The 23473-nt window shown below is 37.1% G+C and overlaps 1 pseudogene; it reads left to right on the forward strand.

Annotated features, from left to right (window-relative positions):
* The first annotated feature begins 70 nt into the window (after window positions 1–70).
* LOC115435250 (anoctamin-10-like) lies at window positions 71–23468 on the forward strand (annotated as a pseudogene).
* The last annotated feature ends 5 nt before the right edge of the window (window positions 23469–23473 follow it).

Consider the following 23473-nt stretch of genomic DNA (forward strand, 5'->3'; position numbering starts at 1 on the left):
GGGTACCGCCCACCTCCAGCTTCTTCAATAGATAAAACAAGCACCAGCGCGTGAGGCATTGCGGAAGTAGATTTTTTCTGTCAAACATCTAAACATTGCTCAGCTGGCACAGCTCTGGTAAGGACCTGTACATTTACAGTTTTATCTGTTTTACGACGAATTATCAAAGCGTAAAGGTTAGGTTATTGCTGTTTGCGCAAACAGCCTTTGTTAAACTTGGAAATAATATTTTATAGGGAGGAGTTTTGCGACATTAGTCACTCATGTTAGCAGTAAAACCGTTCACAGCAACTTTCATGTTTTCTGTAAAGTGTTTTCTTATATATATTAACTTTTAGATTTCATATTTATACATGAAATAATACTTGTTAACTTTTTCTTTACGTAAATGTAGGGCATTTTTATATTTTATACTTTACACATACTGTATTATTATTATTATTATTATTAGTAGTAGTAGTAGTAGTAGTAGTAGTAGTAGTAGTTGTTGTTGTAGTAGTAATAGTAGTATGATTACATTAGTATTCTAGAATTTCCTAGTTTGGGATAAATAAAGTCTATCTATCTATCTATCTATCTATCTATCTATCTATCTATCTATCTATCTATCTATCTATCTATCTATCTATCCTCATATTATTATTAGTTGGCTTTGTTTTTGTTTTCTTGACCTGACAGAAAACAAATCTATATTTATAGATACTCAACAACAAAAAAGAAAAGTAATCAAACATGATACATTTTGACCTGTCATACTTATGTATCTAGTATCAAGTATTCATAATGTAATTCTGTAATTCAAGATTTAAAATGTAGTTATGATCCATATTAATTATGCTTTACACATGACACTCATACTGTCACTGGTGTTTTCAGTTTTATCAGACAGAACAGGCGAAGATGTGCTTAAAACAGTAACATAAAACCAGTCAAATAACAGCATATAGTAGGATTTATCTTCAGTGATAAAGCATCAGTATAGAAAATCATTCATGGAGTTGTGGAAATGATTAATTTCATAGATGCATGTGATGTAATCATAACTGTACTAAACATAAATCTTCCTGCAGTGTGCTACAAGATGAAATGTGTAGACTGACTGGCCTCGATAAGTAATTCGTAAATATTAAATAAATAAAGTAAATATAGAAAAGATGCAGCTGTTTATAGTTTAGATCAGGGGTATCCAACGCCGGTCCTCGAGGGCCAGTGTCCTACATGTTTTAGATATTTCCCTCTTCCAACACACCTGGAAGCCATTACATCGTTATCAGGCTTCTGCAGAGCTTAATGATGAGCTGATCATTAATAGAACCAGGTGTGTTTGAGCAGGAAAATATCTGAAACATGCAGGAGACCGGCCCTGGAGGATCAGATTTGGACAACCCTGGTTAAGGTAGTTGTAGTGTAATTTTTGAAGTTTCTTTCTAAATATAGGGGAGTTTAGGATTATCGTACACTTTGTATTAAATGATGATGATTAAGTTGTCATGTGCAGTGCTATAGAAACCTGAGGATATGATATAATATAATCCTTGCATTGTGTCCTGATTCTGGACATGGTGTAGGGCACCTCTTCCAACACACCTGATTCTAATGATAAGCCTATCCTCAAGCTCTGCAGAAGCCTGAGAACGACTGTCAGGTGTGTTGGAAGAGGGACACATCTAAAACATGCAGGACAGTGGCTCTTGAGGACCAGGGTTGCTGACCCCTGGTGTAGGGTCTCAACAGGGAGGCGACTGGGGGATGTGAACTGTGACTGAGTGTAATTGAGAAGCCAGTGAAGATCCACACCTGTGATCATTTATGTCAATCATTCAGCAGTGACAGTGCTAGGAATGTAGAGAGGGGTGACAAATTAAAGGAAAAAACCTGAGTCAATTGGTCTAGACTCTAGAGACGTGTTCCATGGAGATGCTTCCACTGAAATGCACTACATGGTACAATTTAATGGGTTAATGTTCACTCGTGCTCTGTGGTGTGTATGCTGTGACACTGAGGAGGCCCAGTTGATTCAGATTTGGGATCAAAATGACAAGTCTAAAACATCTTTGAAACATTGAATGAGTTTTCGTTATTAGTCTATAGATTAGAGTTAGACTGATATATCAGTTGGCCAATATATTGATTTTTTTTCTCAATATCTAGCTTACACACACAAACAGAATGGAAATGAATGTTTTAGTTCAACTGTCACTTACAGAAGGACTTGTATTCAGTCCTTAATTTCCTTAGTCTTTAATCAGCCTTAATTTTTTTTTTAACCCTTTCATGCACGAATTATGAGAACCTTAATCAAGATATTTTTCCTGAGTGTTTTCATGCCTCTTTAGGCATGAAAAAAACAATGTAATTGAAAATTTTCTTATGAAAAATAAATAAATAAATAAATTAATAAATAAACAAAAAATATATAAAAAACAAAAAATAAAGTTATAAAAAGACATACTACTACTTCTACTAATAATAAAAATGATCTTATGAACCTATTTTACATGAAATTGCACAAATGTCAATTCAGCTGGACACCTTGCATTTAATTTTTGAAACGAAGAAACATGTATTTACAGATAAAATGTGTGAAAACTGGGTGGGTGGGTGGGGGGGGCTTGTAGTTCTGGGGGTGAGAGTATGCTCAGGGGAGATCTACACAATGTTACCAATTCATGTCAGAGAAGATATGTAGTGTCTTAAAACTTAAATAAAGATATGTGCAAAAACAAACAAAAAAATCCATGAATGTATAAGCGAACAGCTGTAGAATAGCTGTCCACTGTCAGTATACATGAAAGGGTTAAAGCTGATAATTGATCAGTGGTAAAAATGTTAAAATATATTTGATCAGGCACCTGTGTGGGCAGCACTTGAAGTTCAATAAATGTTAAGAGTACTGTGTGTACGTATATTAATAATTTCATTTATATTGCTGCATAAAAATCTTAATCATCTGAGTGGTTCAATTGTATGTTTACGGTCAATGTGCTTTAACAAAAAAAAAAAAAAAAAAAAAATCAGCCTCAAGTCTTGGCCTCAAAAATCAGCTGTAGATATTGGCTGTTGGCTGACCAAATTTTTAAAAATCAGCATCAGCCTTAGAAAAACCCATACCGGTCGACCTCTACAGATGTAGAAGCTTCAACCACAAAGTTTTTCATCTTTCAGCGGTGCATATCTGAATACTTCTGCCGTGATGGGATCCAATGGTTCTGTTTGAGGAAAGGAAACTAGAACTCAGCACATAATGGATCTGAATAATCCATCTATTCAGGATGACAATAATCACAAGGGTTCACCGAATATTTTGATGTGTTGTTGTTGAACAGACCGTGGCCTATTTAAACATGTGGATTATTTGAAGATAGATCTCTACACCATTATGACCAAAAAACACCAAACAAGAGGAAGAATAACTTTCCATAGATGTATTTTGTTGTTTTTTCCCTTTAATTTATCACTTTATGCAAGAATAAATAGAAAATCAGATGCAGCCCTTTTTATATATGGTGTAAATGTTTACTTTTTATTTTCTTGTCCCAGAATTCCTTCAACAAAATACCAGTTTAACCCATAAAGACCCAAACAGCTACCATCGACCAAAACCATCTACTGATCTAAAAACATTTAACACCTGTTGATCCACTAATTTTATCAATACATGTAAATAATTGTTGTAAAATGCAGTTCATCATCTTGTCATGGTCATCAGATATGACCCATTTGGATGTTCAGAGGCTCTGTAGTTACTGTGGAAACACCGTCATCTTCTACAACATTGATTCACCAGTAAAACCCATGGAGTTGGATCAATGACAGTGGATTAAGACACTTGGTTTATTTTCAATTAATGGTATATTTTATTGAAAAAGTCACTTTTTATTCAGTTTTTGATATATTAACCCTAAACTTTAATCTGATCTTTTATGGACACCTACATGATCAGTGAATTAAATAATGGTAAATACCTGATTTTGACTGAAAAAAATGAAAATATTATAGATAATATTATAATAAATGGTGATAAATCTCTTAAGAAAGGTTAAATAGACAGAAATAATCATTTGGTAACTGACACAAAAGTAGCACTGGGTCTTTATGGGTTAATTCCAAAGTAGAGGAACATTTTTAATATTGCAATTTATGGAAAAACATACATAATTCAAATACCATAAAAATGTTGTGGCTTTCTTTTAGGCTGCCTCCTTTCTACTCGGTATCACAAAAACACAAATATCACAATTTGGGTACATTTCAGCAGTTGGATCACATTAGCCTAAATCCTCTTAAATCTGCACCTTCAGTTTGCTGTTATGTAACTGCACAGGCTGATTAAATGTGGAACCCTAATAACATTATTTTTCTCTGTACCTATTAAAAATACCAGAAATACTTTCCTGTGTTCTTTAATGTTACTGGCTTTCTTATGCGTAAAGTGGACTTTGGCATGAATTTCTCTTCACAAAAACGCAATGGAGTTAAAAAACAAAACAAAAACAAAAGCAGTATGATTCATCAGTGCAAATAACTAAAATAATAATAATAATAATAATAATAATAATAATAATAATAATAATAATAATAATAAACATTCAGGTACTGTTTAAGGGGAAGTAGTCGCAGCCTAAAAAAGGGAAGTATCCTCTTGTCAGTTTTGTTCTTTTTTTCTGATTGCGTAAAATCTCTCCGTTGCGCATGACGGTGATTTATTTTTATTTTTATTTTTTTTATGTCCAAAGACCCGGAGGAGTGGATCAGTGTACGTTCGTGGGTGTGGCAGCTGAAGTTTTTGCTGCGCTGCTGCGTGACGTGGACCAGATCTGAAGTCCACGGTGCGCACAGACTGAACTCCAGACATGTCTCTGATAATCTGATTTGTCTGTTCCAGATCAGCCGGGCCGGCTCCCACCCCCCCACCCTCCCCGTGGCTGCTGGGACTGAGCCTGTTTAGACACAGACACGGATCCGGGTGAGTCCAGTACCGATCCGACACGCACACGCCTCCACGGACCTCAGATCACGGCTTGGTTTACCGTCCTGCGCGGTTTGGACCGTGCGCTTTTGTTGCGCTCTGGACTGTTTTTACGCGTAATTGGATGAAACGCGTCTCTCGTGCTGGACAAACACTGTCCGTTCTGTGCGTTGTGTACGTGTGTGTGCGTGTGTGTGTGTGTGTGTGTGTGTGTGTGCACACAGTGTTGCACAGCTGTCACTGTCAGTATCTGTCATCTGTCCTCCAGCCCACTGCCTCCACCATTCACATACAGGGGTTGGACAAATAATGGAAACACCTTCACCTCAAGATGATAATGCCCCAATCCATACAGCTAGAACTGTTAAAGAATGGCATGAGGAACATTCTAATGAAGTTGAGCATCTCGTATGGCCGGCACAGTCCCCAGACCTCAACATTATTGAGCATTTATGGTCAGTTTTAGAGATTCAAGTAAGACGTCGATTTCCTGAAAGAGTTGGAGGGTATTCTAACTGAAGAATGGCTTAAAATTCCTTTGGAAACAATTCACAAGTTGTATGAATCAATACCTCGGAGAATTGAGGCTGTAATTGCCGCAAAAGGCGGACCTACACCATATTAAATTATATTTTGTTGATTTTTTAAGGTGTTTCCATTATTTTGTCCAACCCCTGTAGAATAAACTAAGTCCCTTCAGTGGTCATAAATACACACATGAGAACAGGTTCCTACCAGGACTGGGCTCATTGTGCTCAGCTGGGTGGGGTTGACACGGTCACACCTTGTGTAAGCCTACTGTCAACGGTTATTTACCCTAGTTTACCTGAACTTTGCCCTGATGAGGAGGAAACTTCTCCTTTTGGCCTTTTTATCTCTTAGACCAGGGCTGTCAGACTCATTTTAGTTCAGTTCCACATTCAGCTACATTTCATCTGCAGTGGACCCAACCAGTAAATTAACCCTTTCATGCACAGTGGTCACTACAGTGGACAGTTATTCTACAGCTGGTCTCTTGTATATTTAAGGATTTTGTTGTTTTACTTGCATATCAACCAACACAGTGGATACTTATGCACCATCCCATAATACACTGCAATTCATACCATTGCTGTAACATTCCTGTTCTTGATAAACCTGATCTGCAGTAACATATTTGAGTGTAAATCAATTGCTAATTGTTATTAGACTGTGATTAACAGTTTTTTTTGTTTTTGTTTTTTTTTTACGTTGTCGTGTTTTGTTGTTTTTTGCACATTATTTGAGTGAGTAATAACTACTATTATAGTATGTTAAAATGTGAGAAAACATCAGATTAGCAACATTAAAAAAAACAATTATTTCCTAGTTTTCACACAGTATATCAGTAAATACATGTTTCTTTTCTTCAAAAATTAACCGCATGGTGTCCAGCTGAGTGGACATTTTTTTAACTCCATGAAAAATAGGTTCATAAAAAAAAAAAATTCAATCACATTGTTTTTTTTTCATGCCTAAAGAGGAATAAAAATACTCAAGAAAAAAAATCTTGATTAAGGTTCTCATAATTCATGCATGAAAGGGTTAATTATGAGAACCTTGAGTGTTTTTATTCCTCCGTAGGCATGAAAAAAAACAATGTGATCAAGTTGCTTTTTTTTCATGGAGTTACAAAAATGTCTTATTGTTTAAAATTAAAAGTTAATAGTTTTTTTTTCCTTCTGCAGGAGCCCTTACTGAGGCTAAGATGCTTCAGGGAAAGTCCACCGACGGCAGTGGCTCCAGGTTCACTCCTCTGGTGGTTCTGGAGCTGGTCTCAGACACCAAAGAAGAAGCCATCGCGTGGCTGCTCGGCAGAATACGAGACCGGCAGCAGGACGGAGGTTGGATCCGCAGACCTCTGCCCATTTCTCATGTTAGTTTCTGCTGTTTTATGGAATATTTATGTAACGCTGCTTCTGTGCCAGGTTCTGAGCTGCTGGTGGAACAACTGGGTCCTGGTGTCGGGGATCAGGAGAAGGACAACCCAAACATCTTCCTGGTGGGGGCGTCCTGGCAGAGGCTGCTGTCCGGCGCCGAGGACCTGGGCCTCTTCAAGGAGTTCAATGACGGGTCCATGAGAGCGTTCACCTGCGCCAACAAACACAACTTTAAAGACTTTAACGGTAATGTTTAGGTCGAGACCTGCATGAAGCTGCTCTGTTGGTTAAACTATAATGGAGTAATTAGACCCAATACACAAGACAGTGGACAGAACATCCAGACCTGCTCAGTCGGACTTGCATTATCCTCAGAGGAAAACAAAGCAACTCCTGAAAATCAATAAATGCAGCCTTATGTTGGTGAATCTAGAGGCAAATGACTACAATGAGTCTGTGGTGCCATTTAACTCGATTCCAGCAGAGAGTGTAATGGGCCGTTGGATCAGCCTCCGTCTGAGGGTACATACAGAGAATAGGTTACGTACAGGCTGTTTTCATTTATGCTTTTGATCAGCTTTGGTTCTCCTGCCGCTTCTTGGTATCAGCAATGAATGAGCAAATGGCAGATAAATGTGAGTTATAAGTTTAGACAGGTGCCAGGTATTTTATTATTCCCAGAGGGGGGGGATTTACAAGATTGATCGCAACAGGAATTAGTGATTTTCTAAACCTGTTCATTCTGCGTCATGAATATGTGTCCTGAAGGTGAATACATAAACTTACACCATGTTGATCTGGCTTTTTTTTTCAAGACATGTACCCTGCAGTTTTCAGATCAGATTAAATTTAACCCTTTCATGCACGAATTATGAGAACCTTAATCAAATTTTTTTCCTGAGTGTTTTTATTCCTCTTTAGGCATGAAAAAAAACAATGTGATAGAAAATTTTCCTCTGAAAAAATAAATAAATAAATAAATAACTAAAATAAAATAAAAATAATTAAAAAAAATAAATAAATAAAAATACATTAACCCTTTCACGCATACTGGTCACTACGGTGGACAGCTATTCTACAGCTGTTCTCTTGTATATTCATGGATTTTGTTGTTCTTTTCATTTTTTGTTTTTTTTTGTTTTTTTTTACACATATCTTTATTAAAGTTTTAAGACACTACATATCTTTTCTGACATGAATTGGTAACATTATGTAGATCTCTCTTGAGCATAAACCCCCAGAATCATAAGCCCTCCCCATAGTTTTCACACAATTTATCAGTAATACATGTTCCTGTGCGTCAAAAATTAAACGTGTGGTGTCCAGCTGAGTGGATATTTTTGCAACTTCATGAAAAATAGGTTCATAAGAATTTTTTTTTTTTTTCATTATTGTTTTTTATGTATTTTTTAAAATTTTTTTGGGATTATTTTTATTTTATTTATTTTTCAGAAGAAAATTTTCAATCACATTATTTTTTTCATGCCTAAAAAGGAATAAAAACACTCAGAAAAATTTTTTGATTAAGGTTCTCATAATTCGTGCATGAAAGGGTAAAAAAGTAATAATGACAAAAAATTCTTATGAACCTATTTTTCCATGAAGTTGCAAAAATATCCACTCAGCTGGACACCACACGTTTAATTTTTGACGCACAGGAACATATATTTACTGATAAATTGTGTGAAAACTGTGGTGAAGGCTTGTGATTCTGGGAGTTTATGCTCAGGAGAGATCTACATAATGTTACCAATTCATGTCAGAAAAGATATGTAGTGTCTTAAAACTTCAATAAAGATATGTGTAAAAAACAAACAAAAAAAAACAACGAAAAGAACAACAAAATCCATGAATATACAAGAGAACAGCTGTAGAATAGCTGTCCACTGTAGAGACCACTGTGCATGAAAGGGTTAATGTCGTAACAAGTACAAGTTCATGGCAACGAAATACAGTTTAGCATCTAACTAGAACAAGCAGCAAATGTATGAAGTACAGAATATGTAGGATTAACCATATTTACATTATGTACAATGGGCAAAATATATGTAGATGTAAGTTGTAATGCACACCCTCAAGATGAACAGTTTGTGTTTAATTGAAAGTGACCTCTGCCTGTAGATAAAAGAAAAGGTACGAACACATTCATCCATTCATTCATTCATTTTCTGAGCTGCTTAATATTTTTTATCCTTTATTTAATTAGGGTATTCTTTATTCAGATTAAAAGTTCTTTTCCAAGGTTGACCTGGCCCAGAGAACAGCACAGACATAGTTACAACAAACCAACAACTTTTTTATCTAGTTATATAAAAGACCAAGATAAATACAGTTAAAGTCCAAGAATGTCACACTGCAAAATCCAAATCTTACCAAGTGCATTTTTCTCATAGAGTTATAGTACAAATTTTGTGAAAATTGAAAATGACTGAAGGTAACTTTTAATTTAATTCAAAGGTAAAACACCAGGAAATCAATGAGATCACTTCTAAATTTGGATTGCACTGCAAAAATATAGATCTTACCAAGTGTATTTTTCTCATTTCTCATCGAAATATCTCATCACACTTAAAATGAGACATAATCACCTAAAGAGTAACTTTTCAGTGAGATATAAGAAGTACTGGAGGCATCAGACTTTGATTACCTAGAATATATCCTTCTGAGACCCAGCAATGTATTTCTGACCTCTGTAGGGGACAAGTGTTTCACTTCTTTATTGAGGAAAAAAAAAAAAACAAAAACAAAAAAACCACCTGTCCACTGCAAAGGAGATCCATAAAAAATTTAAAAATGCATCTGAAAAAACTGCTGCACTGGGCTGATTCCAATTAAGGCAATTATTTAATGTAAAAAAAAAGGCAAAACTTGTATTTTCCTGGGTCTCACACTGGAAAAAATCTAAATCTTACCAAGTATATTTTTCTCATTTCTAGTCCAAATATCTCAACACCACTTAGAATAAGACATAATAACCTGAAGAGGAACTTTTCAGTGAGATATAAGAACTGATTTGTAGACAATAGATCTTGAAAATCTTATTTCAAGAAATCTTACCAAGAAATTTTCACTTGTTCCACTGGAAGATTTTTTTTTTTGCTTGAATTAAGCAAAAAAAAAAAATCTTGAAAAGTTCCTCTCTAGGTGATTATGTCTTATTCTGAGGGTGATGAGATATTTTGACGAGAAATGAGAAAAATACACTTGGTAAGATTTAGATTTTTGCAGTGCAGTCCAAATTTAGAAGTAATCTCAGTGATTTCCTGGTTGTTTTATTTTTAAATTAAATTAAAAGTTACCTTTCAGTCATTTTAATGAACAGTTAATGCTCCAATTTCACAAAAAGTTGTACTATAACTGTATATAAGCAGATACGTGTTTTATCCACTTAGTCTTTTATTCCTGATACAGTATTTTATTTTTTATTGGACTGGCTTCTCTCTGTAGCACTTTGAGATTCTGCTGAATGAAAAGTGCTTTAAAAATGCAATTTCTTCTTCTTCTTCTTCTTCATCTTCTTCTTCATGTATATAGAGTTTCTTTTTCATAATTTACTTTGCTTATATTTATTAAATTATACCTTGTACTTGTAATTTAATAGAGAGACAACATCTGCAGGCCTAGAATTCCTTGTATGTGTTACATACTTGGCAAATAAAGATGATTCCGATATATAACAAGTTCTGACAGTTTCAGATCGTTATCTTTTTGTTTTTGCCTCATTAATGTTCAAGACAGAAACTCAAAGACTCAATAAGTGATTCAGCAGTTGATTTTGTGATCGTTAATGTTGCTGAGTCACTGCAGCTGATTTGTTGTTTTCATTTTTCGTAGATGCTCCAAACCCATAGACACTGTAATGATTTATAAAGTGGTTTTCTTCTAATCAAGGTACTTTACAGCAGCGTTGGTCATGATTAAAAAGGTGAAACCTCATTATAACGTCCTCTCAGCGGCTGCAGTATTCACATGTCTGTGTTGTGTGTGTGTGTCTTCTGTCTTTGCAGGAGACGGCGATGGTTTCCCTGAGTATGGCCGAGTGTCAGTTCATTATTAAACATGAAGCTGGACACGCTACGAGCCAAAGATGAAACTCACATACCGGGATACACCCAGGCCAAGCTCTATCCAGGGAAATCTATCAGTGAGTGAGAAGTTTACAGATTTACTAGATCCTAATGTAGAGCTACACCAAATCTCAATATTAAAATTTAATTAATCTTACCCTTTCATGCATTGAATTATGAGAACCATAGTCGAGATTTCTTTTCCTGAGTGTTTTTATTCCTCTTAGGCATGAAAAAACAACTGCGATTGAAATTGTTTTTATGAATTTATTTTCATGGAGTTACAAAATTGCCCACTCAGCTGGACACCAAGCATTTAATTTTTGAAAAAAACAAACAAAAACATGTATTTAAAACCATCATCAGAAAATATGATACTGTGTGAAATTATGAAATAAAAACATTTTTCATGCAGCTAATCTGATGTTTTCTCACATTTCAACCCTTTCATTGACAGTGGTCACTACGGTGGACAGCTGTTCAAAGGTTATTCTCTTGTATATTTATAGATTGTTGTTGTTTGTAGTTCCATATCAGCAAACACAGAGGATATTTATGCATCATCCCATACACCTGATCTGCCAGTTACACATTTGACATAAAAAAAAATAAAAAATTGCTAATTGTTATAGACTGTACTTACCAGTTTTGCCTTTGTTTTTTTTTTTTAAACAAAAAGGCTATTGAAATGTGAGAAAACATCAGAATAGCAGCATTAAGCATGTTTTTATTTCATAATTTCCACACATTATGTCAGTAAATACAGTTTCTTTGCTTCTAAATTGACTATGAATGGTGTCCAGCTGAGTGGACATTTTCGTCACTCCATGAAAAATAGGTTCATAATTTTTTTATTTATTTTTTTCATGCGTATAAAAGGAATAAAAACACTCAGGAAAAAAAAACTTCATTACTGTTCTCATAATTCATGCATGAAAGGGTTTAACATACTCTAATACTAGTTATTACTATCTTCCATGCAGATACTATGCAAAAAGACAGTAATGGTATGAATTGCAGTGTATGGGATAATGCATAAGTGTCCACTGTGTTGGCTGAAATGCAACTAACAACCAAACCCATGAATATACAAGAGAACAGATGTAGAATAAACTGTCCACTGTAGTGACCAGTATGCATTGAAAGGGTTAATATTATACTAAGTCAGTGGTTCCAACCTTTTTTTGGCTCGTGACCCCATTTTTAACATCACAAATTCTGGTGACCCCAGACATTCAAAACTGAGACATTCTTTTGCTGAACATAATCTGTTTTTTTTATTATTATTTTTTTTTATTCTTTGTTTATTTGGAAAAGCACGTTACAAATCTTCTGTTACAGGCACAGTTCACTTTCTACACGTCAAATGAAAAAATGCTTATCCACGATTTTTTGTCATGTAAGAACATAAAAGAAAAGTGGGCTGGAGGAGAGGGCTTACTCAACTACTCCATTGATAAGACAATTTAAGGTGTGAATGTTTACATCAGTCTAAACAGAAATGTTTCACATGTAAAAGTATTCACATCACCGAAATATTCATTTCACATCCATTACAAATTTAACATACAGGGTGTCCCATAAGTCTCCATACATAGGAAAAATAAACGTTTCTTGACATAAACCATTTTATTTATATATATGCTTATATGACTGCCATTTTGTCGGGAACACATTTCAATGCGTGTCCTCCACTGCTGAAGAACTATAAAGAAGAAATATAAAGAAATACATGTTAGAACCATATGTATTATGTCCTATGTATGGAGACTTATGGGACCCTGTAGTTTGTCCATTTTGACCAAATTGTGAAAAAAGATTCCTTTGACCCTTAAAACAAAATGTCAACTTCTCCAGAATGTAAATGTCCTGTACCATGTCCATCCATTCTTCTGTTGTGGGTGCTTCAGGCTTTAACCATTTTACTGATAGTCTTTTTACTCGCTGCCAAAAGCATTAACAACAGTTTTTAACCTTCAGAGTCCAGTTCTCACTTGAAATATCCTAAATATAGGGCTTCACATTTATAAGGAATCTTTCAGTAAAAATGTTATTTAAATGTTCACACAACTGTTCCCAAAATGGTTTGATCACTGGACAACTCCAGAAAATATGATAGTGATTGGTGTTCTTTGTCCCACAGAGTCTCCAACAAGTGGCTCCACTGCCCTGATGTTTTTTCTGGGCTGGAGTTACAAAAAATCTAACAATACTTTTCCAACAGAATTCCCTCCAATTGTTGGAACTTGAGGTCATCCATTGTAGTTTGAGGACCTTTTCCATCTGTCATCTGATAGAACTAGATTTCCTTCTTTTTTCCATTTATTTCTAATGTGGTCTGTATCACCCTCCTTAGACAAAACTAATCTGTTTTGATCATGTATAGTACTATGTGGCAAATAAATGTTAATTTTAGAGGACATTTAGTCTAATAATGTATATTATTGTGGACAGAGGCAGTAAATCCAGGTGTAGATTACTGCACAAAGGGAGAATTTGATTTTCCTTGGTCAGGATCTGTCCAGTCAGTCCAGCTGTGATTTACAAGGAGGACAATTAATACTGAACAAACAAGAACTGAAACTATGAATTATGAAAGAGCTGCAGCATCTGAAACTGACCACAGTGAACATGTGACAGATAAACAGAACCACAGTGCTGCAGTTTCACACTGACAGTTGTCATGTCTGTTATGGATTGGGATTGTCTCTGTTAACTCACCATATAGTTTTTTTACTAGAAATTCCAGCCGACCCCATGTGGGGTCCCGACCCTAAGGTTGAAAAACACTGCACTAAATGAATGTGTTTTTTGTTTTGATGACTGCTCCCTGAGTCAGTAGATGTTATTTGATGTAATATTTTCTTTAGAGTCATGGTTAAGGCTTCAGTTTGACATTTTTGTGATTTTCTCTTAAATGACAACAGGCATTACTGCGAAAAAAAAAAAAAAAAAATGGCACATGTACTGCCTGACGACATCAAGTATATGATTAATTATACAAAATACCTAACATTAGCATTAGCATATTAGTAGCTTTGAGCTGCCATTGAAAGTGCTTGGGGACCAACTCCAGATCTTCCTCAGCACCACTGATCGGGGCCACTGACAGGAGAATGAACCCATATAAACCTGTTTTTTTTTTATTTTTTTTTTTTTTATACTCTTTATTTTAATGTTTTGAAACACTTTTACAGTGCATAACAATGTAATAACAAAAAAAGAAAAAAAAAAAAAAAGGGGGGGGGGGGGACCCACACAATAAAACAGGGGGATGTTGTTCCTTATACATTGACAGTTTCCATACTCAATCTGATATCAAGAATTTCTGTCCTTGAATATGATCCATTTCTCCCATCTTCGCTTAAAAGTTCCCATCTTAATCCTCAGTAGAAATGTTAATTTTTCCATGGAGTATATTTCCTCTATAATGTCCAGCCATTGTTGTAGTCGTAGAGGGTCACTTTTTAACCAGTTCCTTGTGACTACCTTTTTACAGGCAAGAATTAAAATTTTAAATAAGTAAATGTCTTCTCTTTTAATTATGTCATCAGGTATTAGACCAAGGTAGATAGTCTGGGGGTCCATTGGAATTTTATAATTTAAAATATTCTCCATTGTCTGAAAAACATGGTTCCAAAACATTTGCATTTTTACACATGTCCAGAAGATATGCGAGTGATTGGCATTCATGTGTCCACATCCTCTCCAACATTGCTGCTGTTTTCCCAGTTGTTTGCTTTTAATATTTGGTGTAATAAAGAAGCGAATGAGGTTTTTCCAGCCAAATTCTCGCCAACCTTTAGAGCTGGTGGATGTTAGCTGTGTTTTGCACATAGAATGCCACTCACTTTCAGACAGAGTAATATTCAATTCAGATTCCCATTTGATTTAACATAATATGAATTCACACCATTACATTTTTGTAGACCCTGATATAATTTAGACACAGTCTTAGTGGGTGTGTGTTTGTAAGCTCCTGTAAAGACCTTAATCAGTTCACTGCCCTCTGATAAGTTACTTTTAATCTCTCTGTCAAAAAAATGTTTTACCTGTAAATATCCATACTGATCCTTATCCTCCAAATTATATTGTTTTTTATTTTATCAAATGTTTAAAGTTTTCCCCTCAATGATGTACAAATGGCTGTTATTCCCTTTTCTCTCCACCTCAGAAATCTATTATCAGATTTAGCAGTGGTGAATTTATCTGACTGGGAAGGCCATACCAGGAGCTTACTATCATTTTCCAAATTATATTTCTTAATAATCACATTCCATATTCTCAATTGTTGTTTTATGATGTCATTATCTCCCTTATATTCTGTGTGTTCTTTACCCCTAAACAAGCCTGAGGTTGTGAAATTTCTAAATTTAAATCAATATGTTTCCATTTGGCTTGATACTCAGGGGAACACCAATTTACAATATACCTCATTTGGGCTGCGTAGTAATACTGTTTCAGATTAGGTAAAGCTAGACCTCCTTCTAATTTTCCCAACTGAAGTGTTTTAAGTTTTACCCTTGGTTTTGTCCCAGCCCAAATAAATCTAGATACTAATTTGTCCCACGTCACATATATAAACCTGTTTTTAATGGAGGTGTAAACTGGAAAACTTATCCATGACTGTAGGTACAAAGTTTACTTACACTGGCTTGATGGAAAGTCCTCAAAACCACCTCTTACTTGTGATTTTTCTTATTCTGAGTCTGAATTTGAATGTTGCATTCATAAAAACACCAGTGTTATACCTTTTTCTATTTCAACATTCTACATATTAACCCTTTCATGCGTGAATTATGAGAACCATGGTCAATATTTTTGTTTTTATTCCTCTTTAGGCATGAAAAAACAATGCAGCTGAAATTTTTAATGAGCCAATTTTTCAGCCAAGTTCATTTTCAAAATGTCCACTCAGATGGACACCATCTGTTTAATTTCTGAAGCAAAGAAACATATATTTAAAACCCATCACCAGAAAGTGATATACTGTGTGAAAACTATGAAATACAAACAATTTTAATGCTAATCTGATGTTTTCTTACATTTGAACATACTCTAATACTAGTTATTACTAAGTTCATGGAGATAATTTGCAAAAAAAAAGAGAACTTTTTGTGCAACAAAACTTTTAATTGCAGTCCAATAACAACTAGCAATTGATTTACATTCAAACATGTTACTGCAGATCAGGTTTATCAAGAACAGCTGTCCACCTTGTCGGCTGATATGGAACTAAAACAACAAAAACCCATGAATATACAAGAGAACAACTGGAGAAGAACTGTCCACTGTAGTGACCACTATGCATGAAAGGGTTAAGTGAGGTTAAACTGTTAACTTTGTAGAAGACAACCAAACTGTTCAGCCTTTACACATTATTCACTTGTATTAAGAATATTGTGACATAGAATTACTTAACGAATAATAGAATTTTAGCTATATCAGCTGCCTGTACACAGTTTTTTCTTCGGTATCTGCTTTGTCAGGGTTTTACTGTTTTCTAACTAATGTGGCTTCCCTTCCACTGCATCGACTCTTTTTTTTTTTTTTTTTTTTTTTTTTTTTAAGTTGTAGTAAGTTTAGAAACTGTGTAGGAAAAAAAACCGTCAGTACATCCACCTCTCCTTGGGACACTGAACGCCGCCGCCACTCTCTTTGTCTTTCTTGCTCTCTCAGCGGCTGCAGTATGGAAATAATAAATATGCAAATGCGGTGAAATATTCCCAAAGTGAGATAAGGAAGCAATGAACTTGCAGAGGAGATAGGGTAGTTCTATTCAGCGCCTGTGTTTGAAATTGTGTTAAAGCGGAATGTAATCATTTTCGACAAATGATGCACTCAAGAAATGGCAGATGAAATGATAGAGCTTTGATGTACTTGTATTTAGTCACTCCGTATTAGACAATAGGAATTATTTCTATAGGCACAGTGTTGTGTACAATAGAGTGGCTTCCAGCTATTGTTTGTAAGTCCTTGTTTTAGAAAATTAAACTGCGTATTTATTTAGTTGGGAAAGTGAATTCAGGCAAACACAAGTAAGAACTAAGCCTGGAGTGAGACAAAGACTCACCTAACTATCCACACACAACTCTAGTGATGGGTGGTCTACGTTACAGCAAAATAACACAAAAAGGCAACACAGCAGGTAACATCCCAGTTTGTTGTTCGTTTGTGAGTTCGCAGACTTCAGACCAAAGGGATCCTGATCCAGGTTTTTCCTCTGCATGAAAAGGAGGAACTGAAGAGACTGTCTTTTTCCTGGTATCAGAAGGTGAAGTTATCCTTCCAGCCTATTGGTAAGTGACTCTCTCTTCTATATCTATAAATATCGACATTTTTACTCAATCTCAATCCTTCTGGGACACAGGTGTCAAACATGTGTTTATGCATTTGGCAGACCCTTTTTCCAAAGCAACTTACAGGGGAAACCAATCAAATCAATCAACCAATCCGTCAAATTTTATTTATATAGCGCTAGATCACAACAAAAAAGTTATCTCATGACACTTTATATATAGAGTTGGTCCAAACCAGACTCTAAGCCAATTCACAGAAACCCAACAGAATCCTCCAGGAGCAAACACTAGTGAGTGCTGACAGTGGAAGGAAAAACTTCCCTTTAACAGCAGAAACCTGGAGCAGACCCAGACTGAGGAGGATGGACGACTGACAGGACCAGCTGGGGTTAAAGAGAGAGGGTAAAGGAAGAGAAAAAGAGAGAGCGATAGAGATAGAGACTGGGGGAGAAGGGGGGAGTAGGGGGAGACACATGGATGCAGTTGAGGATAAGTGAGTGATGATGATGAAGGCAGGAGAGAGGCAGGACCACCGCAGCAGGTCCAGAGATAATCTTGGGAAAATCTGTGATAATCCTGGGAAAAACCTTATAAGAATATTTAAAATGGAATGTCTGACAGTGCTAGGACAGGAGGTGCTCTCAGAAGAGCTGGGTCTGCTGGAGCTTCTTGAAGATAGGCAGGAATGCCTCTGTTCTGGTAGTGCTGGTAGAACGTTCCACCAACATGGAACAACCCATGAAAAGAGCCTGGATTGTCTTGTACAAGGTCTAGGGACCACCAGACAATGTTCCCCAGACGAGCGGAGTGGTCGTGGGGCAACATAAGCTTTTATCAGTGCACCTAAGTAGGTAGGAGCAGACCCATGGAGGATTTGTAGGCTAGGATTAACGATTTGAATTTGATGCGGGCAGCTATGGGTAGCCAGTGTGACTCAATAAGTAACGGGGTGACATGTGCCCTTTTAGGCTGATTAAAGACCAGACATGCTGCTGCATTCTGGACCATCTGTAGTGGTTTGACAACACAAGCCCGGGGGCCAAAACCGGCCCGCCAAAGGGTCCAATCCGGCCCCTGGGATGAATTTGTGAAAATCAGAAATTACACTGACGATTAACGATCAAGGATGTTCGAATCATGTTAGGTCAATTCAGTCTCAAGTGGGTCAGACCAGTAAAATACTATCATAATAACCTCTAAATAAAGAAAACTACAATTTTTTCTCTTTGCTGCAGTGTAAAAAAAAAGTAAAATTATACAAAAGTGTTTACATTTACAGACTAGCCTTTTACAAAAATGTGAATAACCTGAAATTTCTTAAGAGAAATATGTGGAATTATACCAATATTCTGCCTGTTACTAAATGTTTTGTGTATTTGTAGATCCACTGTGATCTGTAAGCTGTGATGCGTGTGTATAAATGATAAACTAAGGCATAATATTGTGAAAATTGCACTTATTTTCTTAAGAATTTTCAGGTTGTTCATATTTGTTCATGTTATGTTCAAGTACAGTTCGTAGATGTAAACATTTTCATTATGGAATTGACTTTTTTTCACTCATAAACATAGAAAAACTTTGGAGTTGACATTATTTCTAAGTTCTTATCCTATTATTTGTATTATTTTACTGGTCTGGCTCACTTTAGATCAGATTAGACTGAATGCGGCCCCTGAACTAAAATGAGTTTGACATCCCTGTTCTAGGAGATGATATAGAGTTTAGACTTTTCATTAAGTACTATTCAACATTGGGAGATTGGACATTTTTTGATTTTGTGATTTTCTCTAAAATTAAGGCGGGTATTTCTCTGAAAAAACAACGTGATATCATGACTTTGCGTTAGTATGCACGCCACTCTTGACGGTAAATCGGTGTGTTATCTGTACGATTATAAGCTTTTTGCGTGTATTGACGCCGTTATTAGCCCCCCACAGGCACTGAACCACCTGACCTGTCCAACCGCATCACAGTTCCAACTTAGCAGTCTGGAAAAAAATCATACACATGCTGCTTGACTGTATCTATGTTTTTCTGATCTGGAGGTATATGTTTGTTTTAGTTCTAAATCGGTCATAATAATAATAATAATAATAATAATAATAATAATAATAATAATAATAATACATTTTATTTACACTGAACAAAAATATAAACGCACCACTTTTGTTTTTGCTCCCATTTTTCATGAGCTGAACTCAAAGATCTAAAACTTTTTCTGTGTACACACAAGGTTTATTTCTCTCAAATATTGTTCACAAATCTGTCTAAATTTGTGTTAGTGAACACTTCTTCTTTGCTGAGATAATCCATCCACCTCACAGGTGTGGCATATCAAGATGCTGATTAGACAGCATGATTTTTGCACAGGTGTGCCTTAGGCTGGCCACAATAAAAGGCCACTCCAAAATGTGCAGTTTTATCACACAGCACAATACCACAGATGTCACAAGTTTTGAGGGAATATGCACTGGTCATGCTGACTTCAGGAATCTCCACCAGAGCTTTTGCCTGTGAATTGAATGTTCATTTCTCTACCATAAGCCATCTCCAAAGCTGTTTCAGAGAATTCATGAAGAAGACTGTGCGAGGAAAATGGTGGTCACACCAAATACTGACTGGTTTTCTGACCCCCCTGGACCACCCAATACAGTAAAAGTGCACATTTTAGAGTGGCCTTTTATTGTGGCCAGCCTAAGTCACACCTGTGCAATAATCTGCTGTCTAATCAGCATCTTCATATGCCACACCTGTGAGGTGGATGGATTATCTCAGCAAAGGACAAAGGAGAAGTGCTCACTAACACAGATTTAGACAAATTTATGAACAATATTTGAGAGAAATAGGCCTTTTGTGTACATAGAAAAAGTTTTAGATCTTTGAGTTCAGCTCATGAAAAATGGGAGCAAAAACAAAAGTGGTGCGTTTATATTTTTGTTCAGTGTATAAGCGGCTTTCAGGACACCCAAGGACACTGATATTAGATGTGTATTCCCAAACTCAGGTCTGATAGTAACTTCAGATTTGGCTTTTATGGTCATTGTTTTGTTTACATACACCTTTACAAGACTTGTTCATTTTCAGTTTGGTAAAATGGTCAACAATCATTTTGCTATAGGGAAAAACACCTGATTTCACCTAAATCAGATACACTGAGCAGAATATCTCCAGCATTTCAAGATTTTGAGTTACGCACAAGTCAGTATATATCCACTCACAGCATCACACCAGTGTTTTAGTTCTATATCCTCCTGCACTGGAAAAAATCAAAGGTACCATGTGTATTTCTCTCTGTATTTCTAGTCAAAATATCTCATCAACCTAACCCTATTATATATTATAAATCTAAGGGGGTGGGTATATTAGATTAATGTTGACGTGGGGTATATAGGGTTTTGATATGGTAATTTTTATGCTGTTGTGTATTCTTTACTGCATTTGTCCAGCAGTCACTGCCAAAGCATTCTGGCCATAGCAACGTGACTGTAAGGCTTTTGTGTTCCAAAATTACTAATATCTCCCAAAATATTAGTCCTATCAACTTGCCATTTTCACTAGTCTGTTCCTTGACCAAAAATCCATAAGAGTGCCAAACTGCAGCTGTCAGCTCTTTTCGGATTTTGTGTGATTAGCAAGACACACATGCACACAGAGACCACTTGGCTTTTATAACATAGTGAGGTCAGTAACTGGTCAGTCTCTGTTATATGTGTATTTCCTGGTTTTATTTCCCTTCAGTTCCTAAGAATCTTTCTCTGTATTACATTTTGACTGAAGTGACAGTCCTTTTATACTCATACTTGGTGCCAACACTTGATCTGGAACCAGTTCTTTCTATTTTCAACCACCAAAGAACAAAACCAGGGCCAAGAAAACTGATTCTAGAGTGGCTCCAATTCTTTGTTAGGCTACACCGAAAACAGATGTCAGTGGACGGAGCCCAAGGACCAACTAAAGTTTTCTGACCAAGTAAAAGTAGCTGCTAGTCTGTCTAATCCAAACAGGCAAAAGTAAGAGTTTTAGTGTAGACATGAACCCTTTACTCACTGCTTCCTTATCGCTGTCCTTCCTCAGATGCCATCAGACATTACTACGGTGAGGGCCAGGCTCTCTACTTCGGTTTCCTGGAGTACTTCACCTTTGCCCTGGTGCCTATGGCTCTGATCGGAGTGCCTTACTACCTGTTCGACTGGGAGGACTATGATAAATACGTCATCTTTGCTGTGTTCAACTTGATCTGGTGTACTGTTATCCTAGAGGTACGGAGAGTCGTTTTTACACACTTTAAAGGAATTACATGGCCAAAGAAAACATCACCTCAGCAGATATTTTGACCTGATAGAGGCAGAAAACTAATGGGTATAATTAATTTACTGTTGATGCATCCTGTGTGGACGCATCAGTTCAAGATGTTTGGATTCTGCAAGTTCGCTCAGAGGCATGGATAGTGGGTCACTATGGATGGATGGATGGATGAAGGAAGGAGGGAGGATGGATGGATGGAAGGATGAATGAAGGAAGGATGGATGGATGGATGGAAGGATGAAGGAAGGGATGGATGGATGGAATGAATGAAAGAGTGAGGGAGGATGGATGGAATAAATGAAAGAAGTGAGGGGGAGAGAGGATGGATGGATGGATGGAATGAAGGAAGGGAGGATGGATGGATGGATGGAGGAAGGGAGGATGGATGGATGAATGGATGAAGGAAGGGAGGATGGATGGATGGATGAAGGAAGGGAGGATGGATGAATGGATGGAAGGATGAATGAGGGAAGGGAGGATGAATGGATGGATGGAATGATGAATGGAGGGAGGGAGGGAGGATGGATGGATGGATGGATGATGGAATGAATGAAAGAAGTGAGGGAGGGAGGGAGAGAGGATGGATGGATGGATGAGGGAAGGAAGGAAGGGAGGATGGATGGATGAATGAAGGAAATGAGAGTGGAAGGGTAGAAGGGAGAGAGGGAGAAAGGAAGGAAGGAAAGAGTGAAGGCACTATGGATGAATGAAGGAAGAGAGGATGGATGGATGGATGGATGGAGGAAGGGAGGATGGATGGAAGGATGAATGAAGGAGGATGGATGGATGGATGGGTGGATGGAAGGATGAATGAAGGAAGGGAGGATGGATGGAAGGATGAATGGAGGATGGATGGATGGGTGGATGGAAGGATGAATGAAGGAAGGGAGGATGGATGGATAGATGGGAGGATGAATGGATGGATGATGGAATGAATAAAGGAAGTGAGGGAGAGAGAGAGGATGGATGGATGGATGGATGAGGGAAGGAAGGAAGGAAGGGAGGATGGATGGATGAAAGAAGGAAGTGAGAGCGGAAGGATAGAAGGGAGAGCAGGAGAATGGGAGGAAGTAAGGAAAGAGCAAAGGCACTATGGATGGATGGATAAATGAAGGAAGGGAGGATGGATGGATGGAATGAATAAAGGAAGTGAGGGAGGATGGATGAATGAATGAATGAATGAAAGAAGGAAGGAAGTGAGGAAAGAATGAATGAAGGAAGGAAGGGAGAGAGGTAGGATAGAAGGAGGAAGGAAGGAAAGAAAGAAAGAAGGGAGGGAAGGAGGGAACTTGATTGGTCCCACATCGGGGATATTCACTGGTCAAGCAACAATAGATGTGCAAATAAATGTTCATGCATAAGGTAACTGAAAAAATAATAATAGTAAGTAATAAAACTCTGCTGAAATATTATTTTATTTCCATAAGAAGAACACCTCTACAGTATTTAATGTTAGTAGGATGGTGTGTTTCCTCCTGAACCAAGCTAAAGTATCTGTTGTCTCTGAATTATCCTGGACCGACTGGCTGAGGGTGTGTTTATTTGCTGCAGTTGTGGAAGCGTCACAGCGCCTCCCTGGCCTACCACTGGGGGACGCTGTGCAGAAAGAAGGCCTTCGAAGAACCTCGACCCGGTTTCCACGGCGTTCTCGGCTTCAACCCGGTGACGGGACGCGAAGAACCCATTTACCCCAACGCCAAAAGGCAGCTTCGCATCTACTTGGTGTCGCTGCCCTTCGTCCTGCTCTGCCTCTACCTGTCTCTGTACGTCATGATGATCTACTTCCAGATGGAGGGCTGGGCGCTGACTCCACGACGAAGACCCCACCTTCTGGACCGGAATCCTGCTGTTCATCCCCAGTATCATCTACGCCGTGGTCATCGAGATCATGAACCTCATCTACAGATACGCCGCTGAGTTCCTGACGGCCTGGGG

The sequence above is a fragment of the Sphaeramia orbicularis genome, chromosome 16 (genome assembly GCF_902148855.1).
Source record: "Sphaeramia orbicularis chromosome 16, fSphaOr1.1, whole genome shotgun sequence".
Taxonomy (NCBI): Eukaryota; Metazoa; Chordata; class Actinopteri; order Kurtiformes; family Apogonidae; genus Sphaeramia; species Sphaeramia orbicularis.